At 31.9% G+C, this 23,952-nt stretch overlaps 1 long non-coding RNA gene across 1 annotated transcript; it reads left to right on the top strand.

Moving 5' to 3' along the window:
* The first annotated feature begins 4,910 nt into the window (after window positions 1-4,910).
* On the top strand, window positions 4,911-23,690 carry LOC125619466. The gene is made up of 4 exons (XR_007351025.1): window positions 4,911-5,053; window positions 9,079-9,167; window positions 22,778-22,909; window positions 23,545-23,690. It is a non-coding gene; the product is annotated as an uncharacterized LOC125619466 (long non-coding RNA).
* The last annotated feature ends 262 nt before the right edge of the window (window positions 23,691-23,952 follow it).

Here is a 23,952-nt window from a genome sequence, read left to right as displayed (position 1 = left end):
CAGAACAGCTCAAGCATTTAAAGATGGTTGCCCGCAAACCTAACTGGAAGGTGGTTGCTGTGTGGTGGCTGAGGAAATACTCCATTCCTTGCCGGAATCTTCTTGTTCTTGACATATCTGAGAGCACTGACCCAGCACTTTGTTGCTGAAGGGATTAATCACTAAATTGTTTTTCATCTTAGTGAAAACTAAAGAAACAAACTAATCATATTTGAATATTGTGCTTTTAAAGCTGTTGTGCCCACACCAAAGACTATTTATACTATCCTTCCTTGATTTATTTTTTTTTTAATGAGGTGAAGCATCTTAATGTCCTACTGTTTATTGAATTTAACACATTAAAGCTCTATGAGTTCTTGTCATTATTACGAACTTTTCTAATGTGAGAAAATAAAATATTATAGAATTCACATTTTCTGCTTATGAATCTAATTTTATTTAAATACTACTTACAGTACTCATTAAAATATACTTAGGTTTTCCTACCTACAACCAATAAGATGTATTTTTTTTTACTAGTTTTACATTTACACATATCTGTTTTTCTGTTACTTTTCCCACATGACAATTACCTTTCATTACAAATTTATAAAATCATTTACATTTTAGCAGTTTAAATGTTTCTGCTGACATTTTGTAACTATTACCCTCTTCTAGAATGGCATATGTTCAGGCAGTTAATAAAAAATTAAATGGAATAGCACTAGACAAGGTGAAGCTTTGTATCAGGGTGTTCTCCACATTTCTGAAAATACCATCTTTGTGTTGCAAACTGTGAAGTGAGGTTAGGGCTGTGCCAATATGTGTATTTGTCACAACTGTCACAGAGACCGCGAACTAGCCAATCACACAGCCCTTAATTAGACAGTTATATTTTGCTTTTTTGAAATTGTCCTCATGTAAAATGGTGTCTTAGATTCAAGAAAGGTGCAGAGAGCTAAGAGGGCAAAAAATGCCAGCAGATACAAAAACACTTTAATTTTCATGAAGAAGATTTATTAACTGCTGTATAATTTCTTAAATGCAGAAATAAAATATGCAATATAAAAGAAATTTTATAAATGTAACAGAAAAGAAAGGTATTTTAAGGGTTATTAAAGTAGCAATGGACTGAATTAAACATTACTATGATATTGTATGTTCTCATCTGAATTTTGAAATTATAAACTTAAAAATTGACTAAATGAGCTTTCAAATAGTAAAGCAATAGTTGTGGGATGTGATAAGAATCTTTCTGCATGTTCACAATTGTGACATTGGCTATATTTAATAATCCACTGGAATTATTTATTATTAAAGGTAAATTATGTATTTTTGTCAAAGGTTGTTTTTCTTTTTTTCTTTTTTTAATTTCTAAAAACAGATCTAGAGTGCATAATTCTATATTTTTTTGAGAAAATGAAGTCAGTTTTCTTTATCTTCAAAGCAAAACATCTTAGAACACCTTGGTATATTTTCAAACATAATTCTAACTTTTGAAATATATTTATAAACAATTATAGAGTTTCATGGAGAATTCAGCAGACAAATATAAATTACCAAAATACTGTGCAGTGCATTTTCCTTGTTTATTAAAATGCATACAAATATATCTTTTCACTAGTATCTCTATTCATTTGTTTTTCATTTTGAAAATGGAAAATAAAATTATACTTATTTTCAGTAATAAATCAACAAATTGACACACTGGGTAAAGTTTATCAGCAATATTCCCTTTGGATAAAAATGTGGTAAATTTTATAATCTTGCATATAAGTAAAAGTAAATTAGCATGATATTAAAAATATAATAAAACTTACTATTTAAAAAAAATATTCTGAGAAGTTAGGTTTTTAAGCTATCCCTAACTAGGGTAGACACTTTTTGGACTTCTGGAACATGAAGACAGGTAATCCTAAAAATTCCAGGAAATGAAAGCTATACATCACCAAAATCTGTTTTTAAGAAATCAGTAACAAACCCTAACTGAAATGGAAGAAATTTGACTTGTTTGTTTGTTTTTAACAGTGAGCATTTAATGTATTTTATGAGCTAAAAGAAAAAAAAAAAACTAATTTGGGGTAACTTGCACGGTTCATCCTGCTTTAAATCTTTATTCAATAGGCATATCATAGAAGTTTTAACAGTCATAGCAGATTAACCTTGCCTGTGCTTTTGGAGGCTAGTCATCTGATGAATTTACATGCAGCTGGATGAAAATGCTATTTGGAGAGAGATTGAGAGTTTATTTGATTAAATCCCTTTCTCTACTACCTTGACCTCTTTCTTGTGAAATAATCAGAACTGTTTAGCAAGAATATTCAGGCATTAATAATGAATTGCTTTTGATCTGGTTTCTTCTGCACTGCAACAAACCCATTGGTGTCTCTGCTCCTTGCTTTTTAAAGAGTGCTTTATTTAATGAGCATTAAGATTAAAAATAGTGAAAAATATACATTTGAGGAGTTTTGATTTATAATTTGTAGGCCATTTTGATATTTGTGGTACTAATTGCTGTAGTTTCACAGACCTCTTCTGCTAAAGACCCTCTCCCTACAGATATGTATGCAGATGAGTTGTATTAGGTAAGGCCAAATGCTTCAATGTGATTGGATGGCAATTACATGATTCTCCTCACCAGCTAGAAGTCTCTTTAAAGTTCCTAGAATATTATAACCCTAAATAGTGACAGTATTCACAATTCCATTATTTGTGTGTGTATATATATATGTATGTATGTATGTATATATATATATATATCCCCACAGAATCTTATTTTCTATTATTTTTCTATTACTGAAATAAATCAGCTCACACTATTTTTCTAAACAATTATGAAATCATATTTCATTGAATCTCTTAGTTTTAGAAATCTTTAGAGACCATCTTGTGCAAACTATTTTTTTAGAGGAGAATTATCTCCAAGGAAATAAATTAATTCTCTACTTTGTATAATTCTCCATTTTGTATAGCTTGTTGGGGATATATCTGGGCTTATTCTAAACAAACTCTGCTCTACTATTCTGGGTTAGGAAATAAGAATTCATTCTGTGACTTTTATCTGGGTGCATCTAAAATACAGATGAGTTGTATTAGGTAATAAAAGACAAAATATTCACATGTAAAAAGTAACTAGTAATTGGTAATAGCAGATTAACGATAGTAACATTTTACCTTAAAACTTAAGAGGCACAGTTTACCTTCTCCACATCTACCTGGGCTATTACTGGATGAGTCTGAGGCTCTACTTGGCAAAGAACATTTGTCAGTGTTTAGAAGCACAAGTAACTTCTAAGTGAAACTTTGAAATTAATTAATGGGAGCAAGGGAAAATCTTTAAAAATACAGTGCTATCAATACTGCACATTTAATATTCTTGATACTGGAATTTTTTGTTGGATGACAGATTTTCTGTGTATATGTCCTACTGTACTTTTACCCATTATACTACAATCTCGAGTCTTCATACTGAATTAAGCTTCATTATAATTTGTTTCTTAGTAACATGCACTTCACTGTAATATGTAAAATGCTTGGCTTTCATGAACAACTCTATGGAAAAGCTGTGAGGTATCTCATTTGCATTTAGCAATTATATTACTTTACAATATATTAGGCTGCAGAAAATCTAATCTAACATCATAATTTAAAATAATAATTTCCAGTACTGTACAAGTGGAATACAAGTCAGGTTACAATAACATATTGCACTTTTCTCTGTTGAATAAAACAGAATTGGTCTATTACTTTTTTTGTTTCAAAAATATTCAATAAAGATTTAATTCTTTAAAAATGAGAACAGCTTTATATTGTGAAAGATCATTCGGATTGTTCATAGGCAGGTAAAATTTATCTTTCATGGTCATAAATTAGCAATATTTTTTTAGATCTAATTATATAATTAATATGCTAAGTTTAGATGAGAGATTTTTATGAGACTCAAATGCGCTGAGAACAATAATATTGTGCAGACTATACATCCTATTTTCAAAATGTCTATTTTAAAAATTATGAGTATTACATAATTAAAAATTCAAGAATAGAACATAGATATAATAAATAATATAAAGACATCTAAATATATTCTTTCAAACTTTCATTATATTTTTGAGGCCTAAGAGTCTATCTCTAGTCAAATTATATAATATTGTATTTTGATGCTGAATTTGACTAAGTGAATTTTGGGGGAGGTCTTAAATACTGATACATATTTCTGAAAAATATAAATCTATTAAATATATATACAAGCCCTATAATGTGCAACTGACTGTAGAAGGCATAACAAGAAGCACCATCTTCATGTCATTGAGTACTCTGTGACATACATTGGGGATGATGTTTTTGCATATTACCTATAAGAATAATCAGTGGCATAAAATAGCTAAAACCACAGCACTTAAGGGAAGAAGGGTTTTTGAATAGAGGATCAAAATAGGCTTCATTAAAAAAGTTTTATTTGAGATGAAGCTGAAGTTCAGTTCAATTCAACTCAGGAAGTATTTTTTGCTATCTGCCAGGATACAATCTCTGCTCTTAAGAAACCATTGATACAGTTGTATCGGGACATAATGGAGGGTACAACAATTTCTACTTGAGGTCTTAGGAAAAATTCTCATGAAAGAAATTTCATTTGATTAAGTTCTCAATTAAATAAGAGATAAGTAAAAGGTTGTAAAGAGGTATTCTCAGGGGAATGGAAAGCATAATAAATGCATTAAAATGTGAAAGGATATGTGTCTGTTGCCTGGAAGGAAAGACCTTCCAGTTGGCTGATAATGGGAAGGGGAGAGCTGTGGAGGTGAGAAGGTAAGTGGGCCCCTTGTGGGCAGCACCTTGTAGGGTTAGCAGCCAGGTAGCAACTCTGTCATAATTTTTTTCCATACCTTTTTTTCTTTTCTTTATTTTTTTTTCTTGTTCTTTTAAGTAGACAACCCTGGCATTCTGTGAAGGATCCATTAGAGTGACTAAGAGGAAAGGAATTGAGAAATTTCACTTCAGATTGGAGAAAAGGCAACTGCAGGAGTGAGGCTGGGGGCAACCCTAACTTCTGAAAGAATATCATTTCCCTGGCCAGGTTTGTATTTATGAATTTCCAGTGTTTCTCTCACTAGTTTTTAGTTTATTAGACTATAATGTGAAGGTGAGACCATAAGTGAGAACCTAGACAATAATGCTTGGGATAATCAACAACCTTTCACCCCTAAGTTCTGCAAATTAATTGTAGGGTAAACTAAATTTCCAAGTTGATTGTTCAGTCTTTTCTCTTAGACCATAAAGCAGGAAATGATAGAGTTCTTTTCAAAGAGTTTTTTTTTTTTTTTAACTCTTTGGCTATATCTATGCAAGTCACACCAAACAATCTAGACACTAAGTATCAAATGCTATCAATTTTCTGTAGATCAATAGGAAAAGTCACAGCACAGGAAAATAATTTTAATTTGTTTATTTTATTAAATAAAACCAAGGGTGGTTTTTCTGATTTGATAGTTTTGTTTCCTTTGCAAATAAGCCTTTCTTTATTTAGATTCTAAATAAAAAAAGATGGGATAAAATTTTAAAATATATTAGAAAGAGTAACATATGCTTTAAATATATGTTTATACCCCAGACAAATATTTTTCACTTAAAGCAGTGCCTTTTAATTACACCAGACATTCTTGAGGACTAACTTAAATACGGAATTAAGCAAAACAATGATTATAGAACGAATCTTATTGGAAGACAATATATTTCAACCACTGATTTGTTTTTTTATTACTCTTTGCTTTGTAGAAAAGGTTTGTGTTGCTTCTTTGGATAGTGTACAATAGTGCAATATTGAGAGGGTATATCTCCAGAAAGTAGTTGAGGGGGGGGGGGGGGNACATCACTTCTAATTCTTTTTATTCAAAAAAAAAAAAAAAAAAAAAAAAAGCACCACTTTCTTGAGTAAGAACAGAGACTGAAGGCAATAAAAAAGTTGAGATGTCAAAATGTAATGGAGTACCCAGAAGCAGATCAGCCTTATCTCTTGTGAAATAGCCAAGGCAATTTGCCAGAGTAAGTTGGGTGAGCCAGGACCATTCTTTTGATGATGGAGGGAATTTTTTCACAGAGTTGTAATTGGAAAAAATAATGAAGTCACAAAGCATCTTAAAAGAATCTGAGAAATACTCAGAGCCTTACTGTGGCTTAGCAGAATCCTTCTGCATTTATATTTGCAAAATGCACTAATAGAGCAGGGTTGCAATTTCTTATTGGCTCCTCTATTGCTGGTTGTTCAGAAGAGACATTCATAAGACAGTAAGATTTATTAATGAAGTTTTAAACACTGTGTCTAGATTATCATTTCTGGATATATCCTGTGCCATCTTCCTACATTTTCCCCTTGTGATAAGCTGAAGTTTCTTTTTTGTATCTCTTATACGAATCTATCAGAATAAACACAATCCCTCCTATGAATCATTGTCAAAAGCTTACACATTTTTTGTGTGTACTCAATACTCCAGACTAAATCCCTTCTTCTGAAAAATAATTTCTATAATCATTGTATTTCTTTCATCATCAATGAGTAAAAGTTATACATTATTTCATTTCAGAGAACCACACATATATTTAGAAATAACTCTTAGCTCAAATAATAATGTGAGTAACATAAAGAATCACTTCCTGACTTACTTTTGTTCATACTTACATTTTGTTCAAATGTTGACATGAAAATTATTTTGCCCAGCAGCTTCGGAGGCTGAGGCTGGAGGATTGCCAGTTCAAAGCCAGCCTCAGCAACTTAGGAAGCCCTAAGCAACTTAACAAGACCCTGTCTCTAAATAAAAAATATAAAAAGGGCTAAGGATGTAGATTAGTGGGGTAAGCACACTTGAGTTCAATCCCTGGTACCAAAAAAAAATTTGTCTTGGTAGAACTCCTGTTTACCCAATTTAGATGAGTCTATCCTACCATTTCTACAGATATGTCATGAGTATAGCATAGGAGAAAAAAATAAGAATAAGTTTAATAAAATTTTTGAGAAAATATTCAAATATTTTTATTATTATTTAGAGTTTTTAATCTTGATATTGCCGTAAAGTTGTTAGACATTCATCTGCTATCAATGACTTTCTTCCTGGAGTGAGATTACAATCTTTCAGAAGACAGATGTGCATTCTTGTCCTCATTGCATTTTACCAAGACAGGGAAAAGATCACAAAAAGGCTTTTTGTGAGTACTTTCTTGCTTTTTCCACATTTTCCCAACTTTCTAAAGTAAGTCCACATTTTTTGTGACCATTTTCTCTACTATGAGTGCTGGTATTAATTAAGTAGAAAACACTCCTCATCAAGTTGCATTCTTTGTACAGTGTCTAGAAAATATTAGTTTATTAAACAACATAATTTTATTTCATATAGAACTTTCTCATGTTGATAACTAATGAGATCCATCAATTACTAAATGTTGGTAAAATGTAAAAATATTCTAATAGACTGTAGGATTGTATTTCTTTGAAACTATATATCTCAAAATATAACCCTCTCAGATGTAAATAAAATCATCTGTATAAAGGCATTTGGATGATATTAGCCATGAAATCGTTGTCACTAGTAGAAATATTGGAAAACTACAAGGCTATCTAATGGTTGAGTCAATAAAATAGTTTATACCCAGGATTCAGTCCATTTTCTACATTCAAGTTAGTCTAAATATTAATGAAAATTGCAACAGAGAGAATTGCATTAGGTTCTGACAAGATTACAGACTGCAAAGGAAATTTACAATCCCTTGTCATATTCTCGGCCAATTCAGAGTCCAGATACTCTCTGTCTTGTCAAGGGTTTTACCTTAGGCCATATATACCCTTCCCACCTGCCACATCTGCAATAGGAATCTTCAGAACAGATTTATTAATCCTTCAAAGGCCTCCATGCTGGTAGAATCTATGCTGATTATCTAAAATGCTCTGAATACTTGTAAAAATTAACCATTAGTAGAGTAATGGTTTTGCTGAGATGTGTTCCTGAAAATGTTTCAAACTCTTTTGTTTGTGAATTGACATTGCTTACATTGAACTAATGTAACACCTGCTGTGTGCTTATGCATTACTTCAAGTTTACTGAGTATTTAATTATTTTAATTTTCAGAACAACCCTATACAGTATTGTTATTGTTATGCATTTTTACAGATGGGAAATTGTGGCACAGAGAGACCATTGCTCAAGATCAATCATCTAGTTCAATGTAAACTAAACAAAATTTTAATCATCTATCTCCTAATTTCTATACTGTGGATACTACCAGCATTCCATAAAGTAGTTTCTGGGATCAGGGAAAATTTTTTCCCACTAGTCAAATCACTCTTTTTGTAAAATTTATTGCTAAATCTAATGATTATAGAATATATGGGTTTTATAAGTCTCTTAGAGGGAGACCAACAAATGTCAGGTAAAATTTACTTGATATCTTATTTTTATAATCAGTTTGTTCTGTGGCTAATGTTGAATATTTTTACTAATTTTTCTAATTCCATTTCTTCATTATTATGAGGAAAATAATAGATGCACCTATAAAGGGACTAGTGCAGAATCTGGTTCCTGGTAGATTTCCTTCCTTTCTTTGTACAAGAAGAAAATCTCTGTTTTCTTTATTTCCTACTATTCCATACAGGTAATGCCTGAAGGACAAAATGATTAGTATCCTGTGGTCTAGGCTGAAAAAGAACTATAAAACTTACATACTGATTTGTGATATTTAAGCATGTTATTTTTCTATGAATTAATTAACTGAACCATGGTGGCAACAGTGTCTCCACTGTCCCACTTATTCTACTCTCCCTTTTAAGGAATGAGTTATTTATGCTTCAGATTGGCCTAGAACCACAAATGAGGGAGGGACAGGCATCTCTTTTATTTCATAAAGCAACCATTGCTAGCAAAATCATACTTTGTGAATGTTTGTTCTTCTTTTGTGGGGAATCTAAGGAGCCGGAAAAAATTCATGCACTTTGTAAAATGCTTAAATAAACTCGTTTAAAACTAGAGATTATACCTATTGATATAGCAGTCTTTTGAATATTTCCTTGCAACCCAGATTACATTTTATTTTCTTAACACCCTTTCCTTTTTATAGACCAGAAAGAGTCTTATGGAATTTTCAAGAATGAAGAAAAACAATCCTGCTGGCATTTAGAGTTCATTTTTCAATGAATCACTTTGGAGGTATATAACATCAGTTGTTTATTTGGACTTTTCTTCTTGTGTCAGTTAGATGCACTATGGCAAAGTACAAGATGCTTAATGCTATGACCAATAAGCTTCAATACAAGAAAGGTACTTGTTACCTAGTTATTATGATTCCTTAGGTAATACTAAACTTACTGCTATAAAAATAGATAAAATATATAAAAATAGATAAATGGAAAGAATAGCATCCAATTAAAGGCAAATGAGTTTTATTTAATAATTTCAAAAGTATTTGTCAAAACTGAGATGTGTTGGAAATCAAAATGTTGCTTTGCTAAACATTTGCATATTTTCCTAGAAGTATTTGAATATAGGTATGCATTTTGCAAGTATTTGAATTGTGTGTTAAAATCAGATTAATTATGTAATAGTAATGTAAGTGCTTCTGAGCAAGCAATATTCATGAGACCCAGGAAAGGAAAGACATTATACCTGCCTCATACCTGTTTCTTGTTGTTCCTCTTTTTTATCACTCATTGAAGTTACCAATCAGTCCAAAAATCACTGAAATGATTCAAACAACATATACAATTAACAAGAGTAAGCTGGAAGTATGTAAATTTCTATAGACCTAAAGCTGGGTTTTTGTTGTTATTGTTTGTTTGTTTTTTTCTGACAATTTCACATACTAATTCAGTACTTAGGGATAATGCTAAGATATTTTAAGGAATGTGTGGCAGAATGACTTATTTACTATAGCCGTCCTTAGAATTTCTTTATATGAAATAAATTCCAAAATAACTCCTCTGAAATCCAGAGTTAACTACCATTTATAATATTTGAAAATGAGTTGTTTTTAGCCAGTATCCTTCCCCCATATTTTATTTTACATTTCATTCACCCTGTTTCACTGTCTGTGTGATGATCATCTATGTAATATATGTTAGAAATTTTCACTTGAAGGACCATGTATCTTTAAATGTCTTCTTTTTATTCGTCCTAGTTCTAACACATGTAATTTCCCCTTTAATTTGACATCATTTAACGGCACATTACACGTCAATGATGTGATCTGTGAATATTTACAATGTTCATGTCATTTTTATTTTCTAATCCAATTTAAGTAGCTCTGCTTTTTATGACATCATGAATTCTTCAGTCTTTTTGGTCTTTTTGGGACTAATTATTCCATTAGTTCCTTTGAACTAGCTCTGTTGTCAGTCATTTCTTCCCTTTTGATCATAAGACCTTTGCTGCCCTCCTTTGCATGAACAATCAGTCATAGGCCTATGCAACCAAACTAGACGCAAGTACAGTCCTCATCTTTGCAGACAGCTATTCACAATAAATTGTCCTGAGAAAAGTTTGCAGGTAAACATTCCTATTGCAAAACATAACTTCTAAAAGTTCATACCTCCAGAAAACAAGTTTGGGTGCATTTTAAAGATAATTTTTATTCTATGAAAATAAGCATTTTCTATCAAGTACTTTTATTTTGCTATGACAAAGATTTTAAGAGAAAATAATAAATAAGAAAAATAGTAAAAAAAATAAAATCTTGACTAAATTTCACTCTTTGAAATATTGCATGATATGTTTATTGTTTATTGCATGTCTATGTTTATTGTTTAATGCTAATTTTGGCATAATTACAGAATGTCATAGACTCAACTTTTGAAAATAACCAGTCTTTCCTGGTACTTTTCATATCCATGTGTCTTGTAACTTATATGAAAGTTTATGGATGTGATTAATTTTAAATGGTATAAAGACAAAAGAAAATTTGGTGTGATTAAAGCATGACTTTGTCTTTAACCCTCTTGTTTACTAGGAACTTTTCACATTTCCTCTGTAACGCTGAGCTCTGCTGTCTGTTGCTGCCCTCTGTAGTGATGAAGAAGAGAGCACAGATCAGCTTTGTTAAAATGTGATGGAACCTGACTAAAAATTTTCTCCAGAATAGCAAATGCAACATATTTCAGCTTCATATATTCTCAAAAATAAAAGGCTAATAGGAGTATTTTTGCATTTGATGTGTTCTTACCCAGGTTTAATCACTGAGAACATAACCAACCTGTCTTTAGGTATCATTTTTTAAAATTAGACTATGATTAATTTAAGCTGATAGAAAGTAACACCAAGAATATTTAGATATAATCTAAAATGACAATAACCTATTAAAAATGTACACTTATGTTTTAAGATTTCAGAATGAGTAGCAATGGCTAATAGCTCACAAATTCTACCTTTGTAAGACAGACAGTCTTAAATAAGTCATGAGGTCTCCATGAGACATTTTTTTTATCTATCAAAAGGTGATACCTGTTGTAAAGACAAACTCTTAAAAGAAACATGCTTTGTAAACTATAAAATGCTATCTAAATAGCAAATATGTTCATTTCCTTATTTAGATTTATAATTAGAATTTTGTTCCACCCTTTCCATTCTTCTACTCCCTTCCTGCCCTGATTCTGGAAATGGGGTTAGAGAGGATTAGTCCATGTGAAAGGGGTTGTTGAAATTAGGGAGAACTTAGGGTTTGGGTAGTATCTAGGCATAGAGACACATATCATCCTGAGAATGCTTATAGAAGCCAGAGAGGGCTTAGGGTCCTAGCTGAGTGAGATGAGAATCAAAGCAAGGGACTCTTGGCAGAAAACCTGAGGAAAAAATAATATCTACTGTAAAAATAAGGAAATCCTTTCTGGGGTTAGAGTCAGAATAAGCATGGAAGCTCTTTGGAAGAATGAAAAATTTCATTCATCATAATAAACTACTACAGTAAACCCTCCATATCTATGGGTTGTGGATTCAACCTACTACAGATGGAAAATATTTGGAAAAAATATTGATCTCTACTGAGGATGTACAGAATTTTTTTGTCATTATTCCATAGATAATACAGCATAACAATTATATTCCATTTACATTGTATTAGGTATTATAAGTAATATAGAGATGATATAAGTTATATGGCAGGGGCTGGGGTTGTAGCTCAGCAGTAGAGTGCTTGCCTAGCAAGTGCAAGGCTCTGGGTTCAATCCTTAGCACCACATAAAAATAAGTAAAAATAAAGTATTGTGTCCAACTACAACTAAAAATTATTTTTAAAAAGTTATATGGCAGACTGCATAGATAATATGCAAATACTCCTCCATTTTATATAAATAATCTTGAAATTTTGAATCTACCAGAAATATTGGAACCAAACTCCCACAAATACTGAGTGCATTTTGTGTTGGAAAAAAAGCAATCTTTTTTTTTTTTTTATTATACAGACAATAGTTGTGAGTTGGAATACCAGCTTTGCTATTTACTGCCTGGTAACCATACCCCAACCAGGTTCCTCAATATCTCTGAACCTTGTTTTCCTCATTTGGGAAATTGTAGATAATAATGAAATAAAACAGGCAATACTTCTAATCCACTGCTATTGCTAAAAATTATAGTAAAAATTGAATAAAAATTAGTTGATTTTGCATCTGATCTAGATGAGAGCAGGAATGGGGTAAGTTAACCCGAAGGAGACACAGGGACTCCACTTGAGAGGGTCAGAGGGGCCGTAAAGCTTGTTTGTGAATTTCCAAACTCATATGACATGGGTGGTCTTCTATGTATCTCCATAGCAGACAACTCTGGAACTCAGTGTAAAAATTTAATGTGTTGTCAGGGGCCCCTTCACTCTTGTATCATGCTTTCTGTTTCCATTCTTCAATAGAAAAGATAAAAGTTTTGAGAACTGTGTTCTGCCTAAGCCTAAATTATGGGTCAAGATACATGTCTCTTTAGTTTGTGGAAGTAGTACTTGCAATGAACTCCCTAGTATTAAGAACCAATTTGTCTAAGGATATGTAGGATAATTAATTTTGCCATATGGAATTTTGTAGGGATGACATTTAATTCTTTCAAAGTATTCATAGGGAACATTTTTTTAAAAAAAGATTATCCAGTAGACAGTTTTAGCTTTAAAAAGAAGTGTTTAGTTCCCTTCACTTGCTTTAACAAAGGTTGAAGAAGGGTTGGGATTATGGGGAAATTATCTATAAAGCCACTCATCTCTGGTCTGCTTATGTGGTGCCAATTTTCTTTTGAGAACAAGAGAAAACATTAAACATTAAACTGTCATAAATACAAGTAAGAAAAAGTGAATTTTTGTTAACACTGTTCAGAGTTAACTTTGAAACTGATGAAAGTAAATACACAGTGTTAAAACAGAATCAGAATATCTGGGTTTGAACCCAAGGACTGTTACTTTCTATGCAGGTGAGTTTGGTCAATTTCCTATGCCTTTTTGTTTTTAAGTTTCTTCTACTGAAGTTAGTTCTAGTACTCCCAACACATTGTTGTGAGGAATTAATAGGTTAATAAATGTGAAACATTTCTCTATATTTATAAGTTTATACCAGTATGATGTAGTGCAATGTAAACTGAGGGTTAGAGACAGCTAAAAAAATACATATAGAAAGAGATTTGAAAAATATTTGTTCAATTGGGAGTTAGGGGTGATGGTGTAGCTCAGTGTTAGAACACTTGCTTAGCATGTGCAAGGCCCTGGGTTTGATATCTAGCACTGCAAAAATAAAAATTTTAAAAAATAGTTGACCAATTAGGTAAGCTTTTCATAAAGAATAATTATAATAAGGGTATTTACTATTGCAAAGAAGAGCAACATGTTGATTATATATCTCTGGAATTTCTTACAAATAAAATTGAATCTCAGAAGCCAGGCAACACTATCTCTGCAATTTCAGGGTTGCTCTTTTTCTGCCAGTGTTTCCTTCAGATGAAGCATTCAGGAGTTTGATAGAGAGAGTCTCAAATTTCTATGTGCAATTTAAAATATGTGTTTTGAAGTTCTGTGCATGCCGCTTTATTGGTGACTTGATGCTTGTAAAAAGTTTAGGTGGTTGTTGGTAGTCAGCCTCCTTGGCGAGGCCTCCTATTTTTTAGTGCCCTCTTTTGTAGTGTGCAATTTAATCAATGTTTTAACTGTGAGTCAAAAGTACATATTTTATGAATTCTCCTTAAAGGTTTACGATTTTTTCTTTTACTACTAATATACAAAATGACCATTTTATGTCTCTAATGATTGTGTCTCAATAGCCCAATACAATTACTAATAGAGAACTACATGGTCTAAAATGAGCTCTAATATAATTATTTCTATCCCTGGGTTGTGGGTAATTCAATCTGCAGTGCTGATGTACTCAGTTAAACATGGTGGATTTACATACCTATAGTCATAGATATGTACCTAAAGAGGCCAACTGGTCATGAATAATAATCATTTCATTTTGCTATTTATCTAGTGAAAATCTGGATTCTGAAAGCCTTATATGATTTTTCTCAGGTGCTCAATATTAATGAAGGAAGAAGAAATTTATATGAATTGCTTAGACTTATAGGTAATTGAAACAGAGTCTGCCAAAAGTAGAAATGGAACTCTGAAGTTTGCTGTGTAGAATGTATTTTTTAAAATAGATTTATGGAAAAAAAACACTATTTCTTAAAAAATTCTTACAAAAGTGACTTATAGTTAGTCTTTACTGTTCTGGAATGTTACTACATTACATATATTATTGTTATGTTGAACACAATAACAAATACTACATAAATAATGATTGGAAGAGGATAAAATGATATGCTTTGACCTTGTTTAAAGAATTGTTTTGTTGTTCAAGTTTAAGTAGTTTTCTACTTACTCTTATGCTACGCTATAATTTGAAGAATTTAAAATATTTAACTAGCTCTGCAGCTAATGGAAATTTTTGCACTTACTGCTATGATTATACATTTGTTTAGCACCTGCTAAACCCCAAGGGCTAAAACAAACATAGAATGAATCATGAAAACTATAAATTGAGCCCTTGCTCCCCAAAAGTATCTATTCAGTAAGTACAGTCCAAAGTACTTATAGATCCAAATGGCTTAGAATATTTTCCCACTCTTTGACTTGCTGCCTGAAATGTCTATAATTAGATATATTCCTCTGGGTTCAGGCATTATCACAATTGTTACCTGGAAGGTTAAACTCTTACTGCACATCAGTCTAGGAACATGTGCTATCATATCAAATTAGGCAATTTTAACAGTGTCCTGAAAGGAAAAAATAATAATAAATTGGATGAGGAAAACCCAAATTCATGAATTATACTGGAAAAATAATTTTGGGTGAAATAAAATGATGTAGGGTTTAGTTGTGATATTAAAAGATATTGGGGCTGGGGATGTGGCTCAAGTGGTAGCACTCTTGCCTAGCATGCTGGATTCGATCCTCAGCAACACATAAAAATAAAATAAAGATGTTGTGTCCACTGAAAAACTAAAAATAAATATTAAAAAATTCTCTCTCTCTTTAGAAAAAGAGATATTGATTCTAATTTGTTTGCTGTTGAGCTCAAGTATTCATTCTTTATGAAAAAAAAAGAGATATTCATCATCCTAACTTTAAAAATATAAAAGTTCTTTGGACTTGGAAAGATATTTTTCCATTCTTTTATCTCCTTTATGATTTCAAGTTTATTTATATATTTCTTAACATTACATATATATATATATATTTTTTTTTCTTTGCCTAATCTTTGAAAGTTTTTGTATTTCAGGAAATGATTACTTTCATGATTCCTGAGTTAGTGATTTATTTGTGGTCACGGTCAGAATAATCCATAAAAATGTTACTTGAGATTGTTTTTCTCTCAATAGACATGATGGATGGGACTCTCATTTGGTTTTCCTTGTGCTGAAAGACTTATGTTTATGAAGTAGCATGACCAATAACAAGAGTTCATTAAAAAATTAGGCCACCAATATTTTTCTAACATTAGACTCATTCTCCAAAAGGAATCTTATACATTCCTCATTATGACAATATGATTTGTGAAACTCATTGATTTTTATTAAGTGATTTATTAAATATTTATAAATATCTTTTGGGTATAGCCTTTATGCAAGCTTATTAGTAAAGTTAGCGTAAAGGTAGGATGACCACATAAAATTTCGCTTCTGGTCTTGGAGACAGTTTTAGTTTATAGCAAAAGAGATTTACAAACAAATAACAATGAAAAGCAATTGAATAAGAAGCTGGGGCTTCTGAGTGAAAGTAAAGCCTACATTTCAAAAAGGAACTCAGGATCATTAATTGGAATGTGGGTTTTCAAACTGTAGTCCAGAAACCTTGTGAATGTCATTGAAGGGGCCACTTTCAAATGAAACAAGATAAAATAAATGTAAAATAGTGGTTCTATTAAAAATTATGCATTTTTCCAAATATAAAATAAATGTAACAAAAACTAATCCACAATGTAAATAACTATGAATTTGTTAATGCTTATTTCTCTATCACCCTACCCATCCCCTCAAGTGGAATCATACTAAACATGTTTTTGTAAATTAAAGTTTAACTTAATGAATTATAAAATGGTTTCTATGTTCTTACAAAACTTTAAATAACATTTATACTTTCATCATTTGTTTACTTGTCCAATGAATAATTAGTTACAGAGTATTCACTATATTTGGGGCACAGTTATTTTCTAGGGGAAAATGGTACATATAAAAGATATGTGTTGCTGATAGTACCAATCATACTAGAATTTGAGTCAAAAGCAATTGGTTGAAATTCAGAAGGTAAAATAGGTTTCTTCATCTCCTTTCTATTTAGTCATGTTGAGGATAACTAAGTACTTAGTCAACATGAGCATTGCAATAACATTGCTTAAGTTTGTTCTGCTCATAAAACAGAAAAATGTCTATTCATTATAGACATATCGGATTATATAAAGACTTTAAGTTAGAATAGGTAATTACATAGATATGTGTTCCCCCATAAGCCCAAAGCAGTGTATACTTGGTTGAGAGCATTCCTGTGATTCCTGACCATCCTTAGGCATTCGAAGGACTCAGAGTAGATAAGGAAAGTTCTGTTTCTTTTCCCCAAATTTCTGACTATCTGAAATAGAAAAGCACAAACGGAAAAGTAGTGAAAATTATAACTATGACTGCACCATTTCTTAACTCTAGTTATATTTCTTCAATCAACAATTGTTTTTTATTTCTTTTCTCTTCTTCTTCTTTTTTTTTTTTTTTTTGGTTTTAGTACTTGGTATTGGCATACAACCCAGCACTCTACTACTGAGCTATATCCCTCACTCTATTTTATTTTATTTTGAGCCAGGATCTCAACTGGCCTCAAACTTACAATCCTCATACTTCAGCCTCCTGAGAAGGTAGAAATACAGGTGTGTTGCTTTGAAATAGGACAATTGTTACAATTTTGAAAATTCTTTCACTATCATCTATGTATTTCTCTCTATATCTATCCGAATCTTTCTAACCAACAAAAATATCCTTTTAAATATATTTTGAATAGATTGCAGAAAAGAGAAAAGGAGAAAGGCAGATATACTTTTCACAGATGCAAGAGCATATATGTTTTAAAAGCGGTGTGAGTACTTGCCTCTACGTGTTTGTTTCTGTACCTATTCCCAATCTTTTTCCAGTTTTGTCCTGTACAAGTCTCTTGTAATTTCTTGAGACTTTTCCTTGCCTACCAACTACTAATGCACCAGGAAACTGTTTAGGTCAGAGAGGGTGTGAATCTCCAATGGTGTGGGATTGGTCCACATGAATAAAAATCTAAAGGGAAATAGAGAGCTCTCCACTTAAAATTAGTGCTCAAAACAGAGAGTAATTAGGTTTAGAAGAAAACTCAGTTAAAGTTGTTATGTGACTATACCATTAGAATTAAGAGGTAACTGAGATTTCCCAAGTGATAACAGATAATTTGCCATTTAGCCTGTAATGAGGTTTAAAAAAAAAAAGCTCAACAAGATATCAGCAGTAACTAGAAAGGCATTTCTTAGAAGGTCCACCTAGTGTGCATTTATTCCTTTATCCTTATAAAAGAGACAAATTGTCTAATGCAATATTCTCTCAGTACTCATCATTAGTGCCCCCCAAAAGATTTCTATTGACCCTAACCATCTCTACTGACTATTTTCTCCTCTCCTAGCTTTTCCTACTTTTCTGCTGAGCTATTCTGTCATAAGCCATCTGGTTCAGATGTGGTGGGTTAGTGCGGAGAAACAGAAATCATAGCCTTCAACATTGAAGTAATTACATTTTTACTAGAAATATCCAGAGAAATATGATGCAATTTTTAAATGCATATGCAAATCATGTGCAAATTATATGCTAATACATGTGTGGCCCGCCTAACTATTACATATAACTGAATGCAGCCCTTGGGAAAATCTTATTGGAGATCATTGGTCTAATGAAAATTGCTGCTGCACGCTAATTATAGTGACATGTGTGCTACTGTATTGCCCCTTAGTGGTGAGGGGGATGACAGAGGTTAGTTGAAGTTAGATGACTGACTGACAGGAATTATGTCTGTGGTCATAAAAGTAAATAGCAAAATATCTCTATTCTCTAAAATCCAATTTTTGTAACTTTATATCTGAATTAAAATACAATCTTAGATGACTACTGACAATGTATTTAGAAGTCTAGGAGACAAAAGAGAAACTACCACTTGACTCAATCAGTTTTTCTTTGCTACAGTATTCACACATTTTTCACATTTTACTTGTTGTCTAATTCACTGGAAATATCACAATTATAGAAATATGCTCAGAGAAAAAAATAACTCACTTATCTTTCACAAATAAGCCAAGTTTTATAAAGATTCAATACTTTCTTTAAAACAGAGGAATCCAAGATCCACCATGTTCAGTGGTATTACCTTGGGCAAGTCTCATAACATCTCTGATCTTCTGTTAATCAACAATGATATAATGGTATAAGCCTTTCTTGGGTAGTTAAAAAATAAAATTAAACACTGTTTTGCATAGCCTAGGTTGAAAGAGAAATGCTATGAACCTGTTATGATATTTCAAATAGTATTTTTTTAAAGTTTTTACCATTTATATATAGATATATTTCCTCTTCTAGAATAATTTTTAATTTATGATATTGATATTCCATAACTATAAAGATGCTCAATATTTGAGAGATGGATCCTTCTTATTTAAGCTATAAACCAAGAGAAAAAGAAGAATAAAATTGGTCTTGATTGTGATGTAGAATATTAAATGGAAGCATAATTTGTGATTGTATTTAGGAATCTTAATACCACCATTTGAGACTTATGTCTAAGAGATGAAGAGATTGAATTGTGGGGGAAGAGTGAAAGAATTATCTTAATTATTCATTAACCTAATTAGCTTAATTAATTTAAGCAGTTCCCTGCTTGAAAGAAGTACTTTCCTGAATTTGTTCAGAATCACATCTACCTTCATTAAAGCCAAAATAGACATGAAATGTATGGTGGTTAGCTTAGAATAAAGCATAGGAGTCAACACACTCACCAATTGTGTTGGTCTTGAGATAGCTTGTGGAGAGTATCCCTTGATTTCTAGGATTTATTTACTCTAATCAGGTTTTTTTTTTCTAATTTCTTGTTAAAAAATATTTTGTCATTTTTAGAACTATTTTAAAGTGAAAATATAAGCATATTTAAGAGCTTCTTGTAGTTTTGACTAAACCCAAGGGTATAAATATTTGTGGGGAAGAATTCAAATGGATTCCAAATTGTCTAAGATGCAATTTGGTTTTAGGTTTTAAGAAGAAAGCAATTCAGGTCTTGTTACAGTATATAACAAAGCACTTAAATAACTGTATGTTTTATGTTAAGCATAAATTAGATAGCTGAATATTCCTTTGCTTTTTATCATTAGCAACAAAATAGATAAAATAAGGGATATCTAGGTCATTATGAATATTAAGAAAGAAAGATTTTAGGAAAAAACCATATGTTGGGTCTTGATCTGTATGAAAGGCTGTTTTATATATAGTGTGTATTTCCTGTTAGTATTTAATGTTTACAAGCTTATCTCCAGCATTGAGTACTTTTATTATACAAGGAGTATTAAGAACAGTGCTTACTAAGTGCTTTGCTGTTATGAAGTTAATGAAAGAAAATGTGATTGTTTTGGCATTATTCTTTTCTTGACATTGTTCTATTTGACATCTTAAAAATTAAATGTAGGCTTGTATCTTGATGGACACTAAGTTGTGCCTTAAATCTCATGTCATATTTTCCCCAGCACAGATGACTTGATTACTAAAGATGAAGTCATTGTCCACTTCTTAATGACTTAATTATTTGGAAACAAATTGATTTATCCCTTTTATTTCACTAAACTCCTTACTTCCCATGTTAAGCAGAAGGAGGAAGTATGTTATGAAATAAAACTGAAGGTTTAAAAATGTTTGATCACAGTTTTCTCCTAGTATAAAATGTGTGAAATCAACAGATTCAACACTTTTAGCTTCAGGAAATGTTTCACTCTCCGAAAGGCATATAATTGAGTATACCTGTGGTACAGGGCTATGTCTAATCAGTCGACTGTGTAACTGGTAGAGTTAAGTGCCATTCATCTGGCTCCCCTGAGATTTGTGGAAACAAGAAGGAGGAACAGGCATAAGACAAAGATATATAACCATGTTGACCACTGAAGCTCCTGGTTAACAGCTTAATTATCTACATTCAGCTATCACTCAGAAACAAACCTGTGTAATTTAGGCACATTTTGTAATTTACAATCGAAATAGTATAATGCTAAGGGACAGTGCTGCTAGAATTAGAATCTACATAAGTGTGTTTAATTTAATTTTCTAATTATATTTCTAATAGCTTAAATACCTGCGCTGATAAAGCGGTTAACCACCTGCATTTAAATGCCACCTGATGCGTTTATTTTGGAACAGTAACAGATTGGTATAATTTGATCTCAAATTCCTCTGAAAATTCTTCCATTAATGAGTCTCAGATTAATCTTTGTGCCTGATCTACCAATGCTGTGATATGGCAACAATCATTGTGAGCATTGCCATTACATGGTGCTATTCTGTTGTTATTTCTTCTTCCCAGTTCAAACTTGGGTTACTCGATAGTTAAATTAAAAATATAATTTTGTACTGGCATTTCCACTTTTCTATAGAGCTTCAATGTTGGAATAGTGCCTGGTCAAAAAAAAAAAATAAATTCAATGAAATGTTTGCATAGTACTATGTGAGGAAGGTTAGGTGAATATGCACTACACCTACTGTACCAAATGAGCAAACATATGCCGAATGCTCCTATTTCTATATAGTTTCTATATGCCCTATACATTTGGGGCTGATGGTATTATAATGAAATTTTAACCAATTCATTGCCCAAGCAATGAGAAGTTTAACTCTGGAACACTTGATGAATGATATAGATCCTCTTCTGCTCTTTCAAATATATATATATAAAAAAATACTGCAAAAAATCATTTGATCAAGATAGTCAAATGAAGGTATTCTCTTTTTGTTTGTTTATTTCTAACCGGGTCCTACGAAAGCCTATATTAGTAGGAAGATCAAATTGGCCATCTTGTCTATCCTTAGACAAAATACATAACTATATTTGAAAATGTTAAAATTTAAGAAAAGTAAAGGCTTACAACGCTCTGATTCTAATGATACTACTCTCTCACTGAACCGGTGCATAATCCATGATCAATATGCTGTTATTCAGAGAAGCGTGAGATAATGTGACCATAGGGAATAATGTGGTACTCCCATAGAAGTTTCAGTGCTAACTAGAAGTATGGTTTCAATTAGCAGTGGTGATAATAATACTGATGATTGTTGTAATATCTATGATCATCTTTTTAGTTGAATATGATACATAAGAGAGTAGAGAGACTCCTGAGTTGAAGGGATCATGAATGTTGGTGCTAACATAGAAATGTTTGTATGACCTTGATTGGATCATTGAGCTGAAATATGTTATAGTTTCTGAATCTCTAAAATGTAAAGGTTAAATCTGATAATTTTTAAATGTAAAATTTCTATATTGGGCACAGCATTATGAAGGGAAAAATGTATAAGTTTTTGAATCCCCAAGAACCTGGGTTAACAGACACTGTTACTTATCATCCATAGGACTTTGTCAGGAACAGTCTCTTATACCCTCAACTTTTTAAAATCAAGTTGGAAATAATTAAACCGATAGGACAGAATAGAGCATAAGTTAGAATTAAAGGATGTTAATTCATGGCTCATCGTAGGAACTTAAATGTTTATTTGCTTCTTTATGACTGCTTTTTTACCTTACTATCAATGTGAGAGATGGATAAAATTTATGTCAGTCATCAGTAACAATGTGATCGTAAAAATATATATGGCTTTATAGTAGCTACTTCTGTGGAACAATTACAGCAGCCTTTGTCCCATATGTAGCAAAATAAGTCGAAATTCTGAAACTTAAATGCTCAACTTGGAAGTTTGTCCTGTATGTGTTGCATAGACTTGTAAATGCACCAAAATATTGCAGGAGAATAACACAATGGCTCTACTTCTGGAAATTCAAAGACCCTGCTCTGTAACCAACTATACTCTCAAAATGCACTGCAAAAGAAGGTTGCTGATTACATAGAGGGCCTGTGGTAGAGTTATCTGGAGTTGGAAGGTGGGACAAATAATGTTTTTATCCATAATCTTCCAGCAAATGTAAAATAGTGAAGGTTCACTTTTCCTAGATAGCTTTGAGTTTTTCTCATCTTTCACAGAGAAAATTGAGTTCATATGATTTCTGAAATATACAATTATAGGAAACCATGTTTGGAGTTGAGATTGGAGATGAAATGGCATGCTTGATTCCTGTTTGGACAGAAATAACTATCGGAGAGGAAGTCGACCTTGAATGACACTGAAAAGCAGGAAAATGAAGCATAAACTGTCAGGTGATGGGACAAATCTAAAACGTTGAAGGGCTACATAATAAAATGAGTGAAATAGGTTGACTCGATCAAGGGACATTATGGGAAATTATGTCATTACTGTACTATTTGTTTCTGTGATAAATGAAGAACTCTATTTTCTTGACTCAGGTTTAAGATCTCCTCTAATTCATAATTTCTTCCAAATCTACTTTGGAAGAAAAATAGAGATTCATTTGTAAAGTATTATTTTATTTGTCTCCTGGTCCAAATTGCGTATGTCATTTTGTGCTACCCAAGATGAATATTGTGGTAGTGATGGTCTTATTTTTTTCCCTTCGTTTGAAAGAAAAACAATTCCAGATAATGGTCAGTTTGAGTCCAGCAGAAATAGCCATTTCATGTCAAAAATATGATTGCAAAAATTACTTTAAAAATCTCCTCAGTAATAAATATAGGTAAAGGAGCATGCCAATTTGGATTAAAGTTATTCTTAGTATTAAGGAGAAATGATACTTCTTTGCTCCTTCAAAATTTTTAATTTCCTGATTGGGACTTGCCAAGACCTGAATGTGTCTAGTCTTGTGTAAGGATTATTAACCATTCTGAGAAGGCTAGTTACTTTTTAATTACCTGAAAACCTTTCTATCACTAAATAGGTGGAGAATACAGTAGCAAGGCAGAGAGATCTCCAGGGCACAATCTGCTGGGAACTTGCTGAGTTGACTGGGATTAAGAAATGTGTTTTCAATCACCCTCCTCTTCTAGCAGGAAAAGTATACTAACAAGTATGGAGCAAATGTCAGGTAACAGCTAACAGATACACCTGTTGAAGTTTCACAATTGGCTAATAAAAACAACTTGTTTGCAGATAGTTTGTCTACATGAGAATAGTCCTGTTTGCTCTATTGCGTAAACATAGAAATGTTTATTTAAATCCAACTGATAATTCAACACATCATGAAGGTGAATACTTTTGGTTTGGGGGAAAGCACAATAGGAAAAAAATGAAATTCATTAAAAATGTAAAAATGTTGATGTCATTATGGCTTTTAAACCCAGGCTGC

The sequence above is a fragment of the Marmota marmota genome, unplaced genomic scaffold, assembly GCF_001458135.2.
Source record: "Marmota marmota marmota unplaced genomic scaffold, marMar, whole genome shotgun sequence".
Lineage (NCBI taxonomy): Eukaryota > Metazoa > Chordata > Mammalia > Rodentia > Sciuridae > Marmota > Marmota marmota.
The sequence above is the reverse complement of the archived record's forward strand: the minus strand, read 5'-3'. Positions and strand labels throughout refer to the sequence as shown.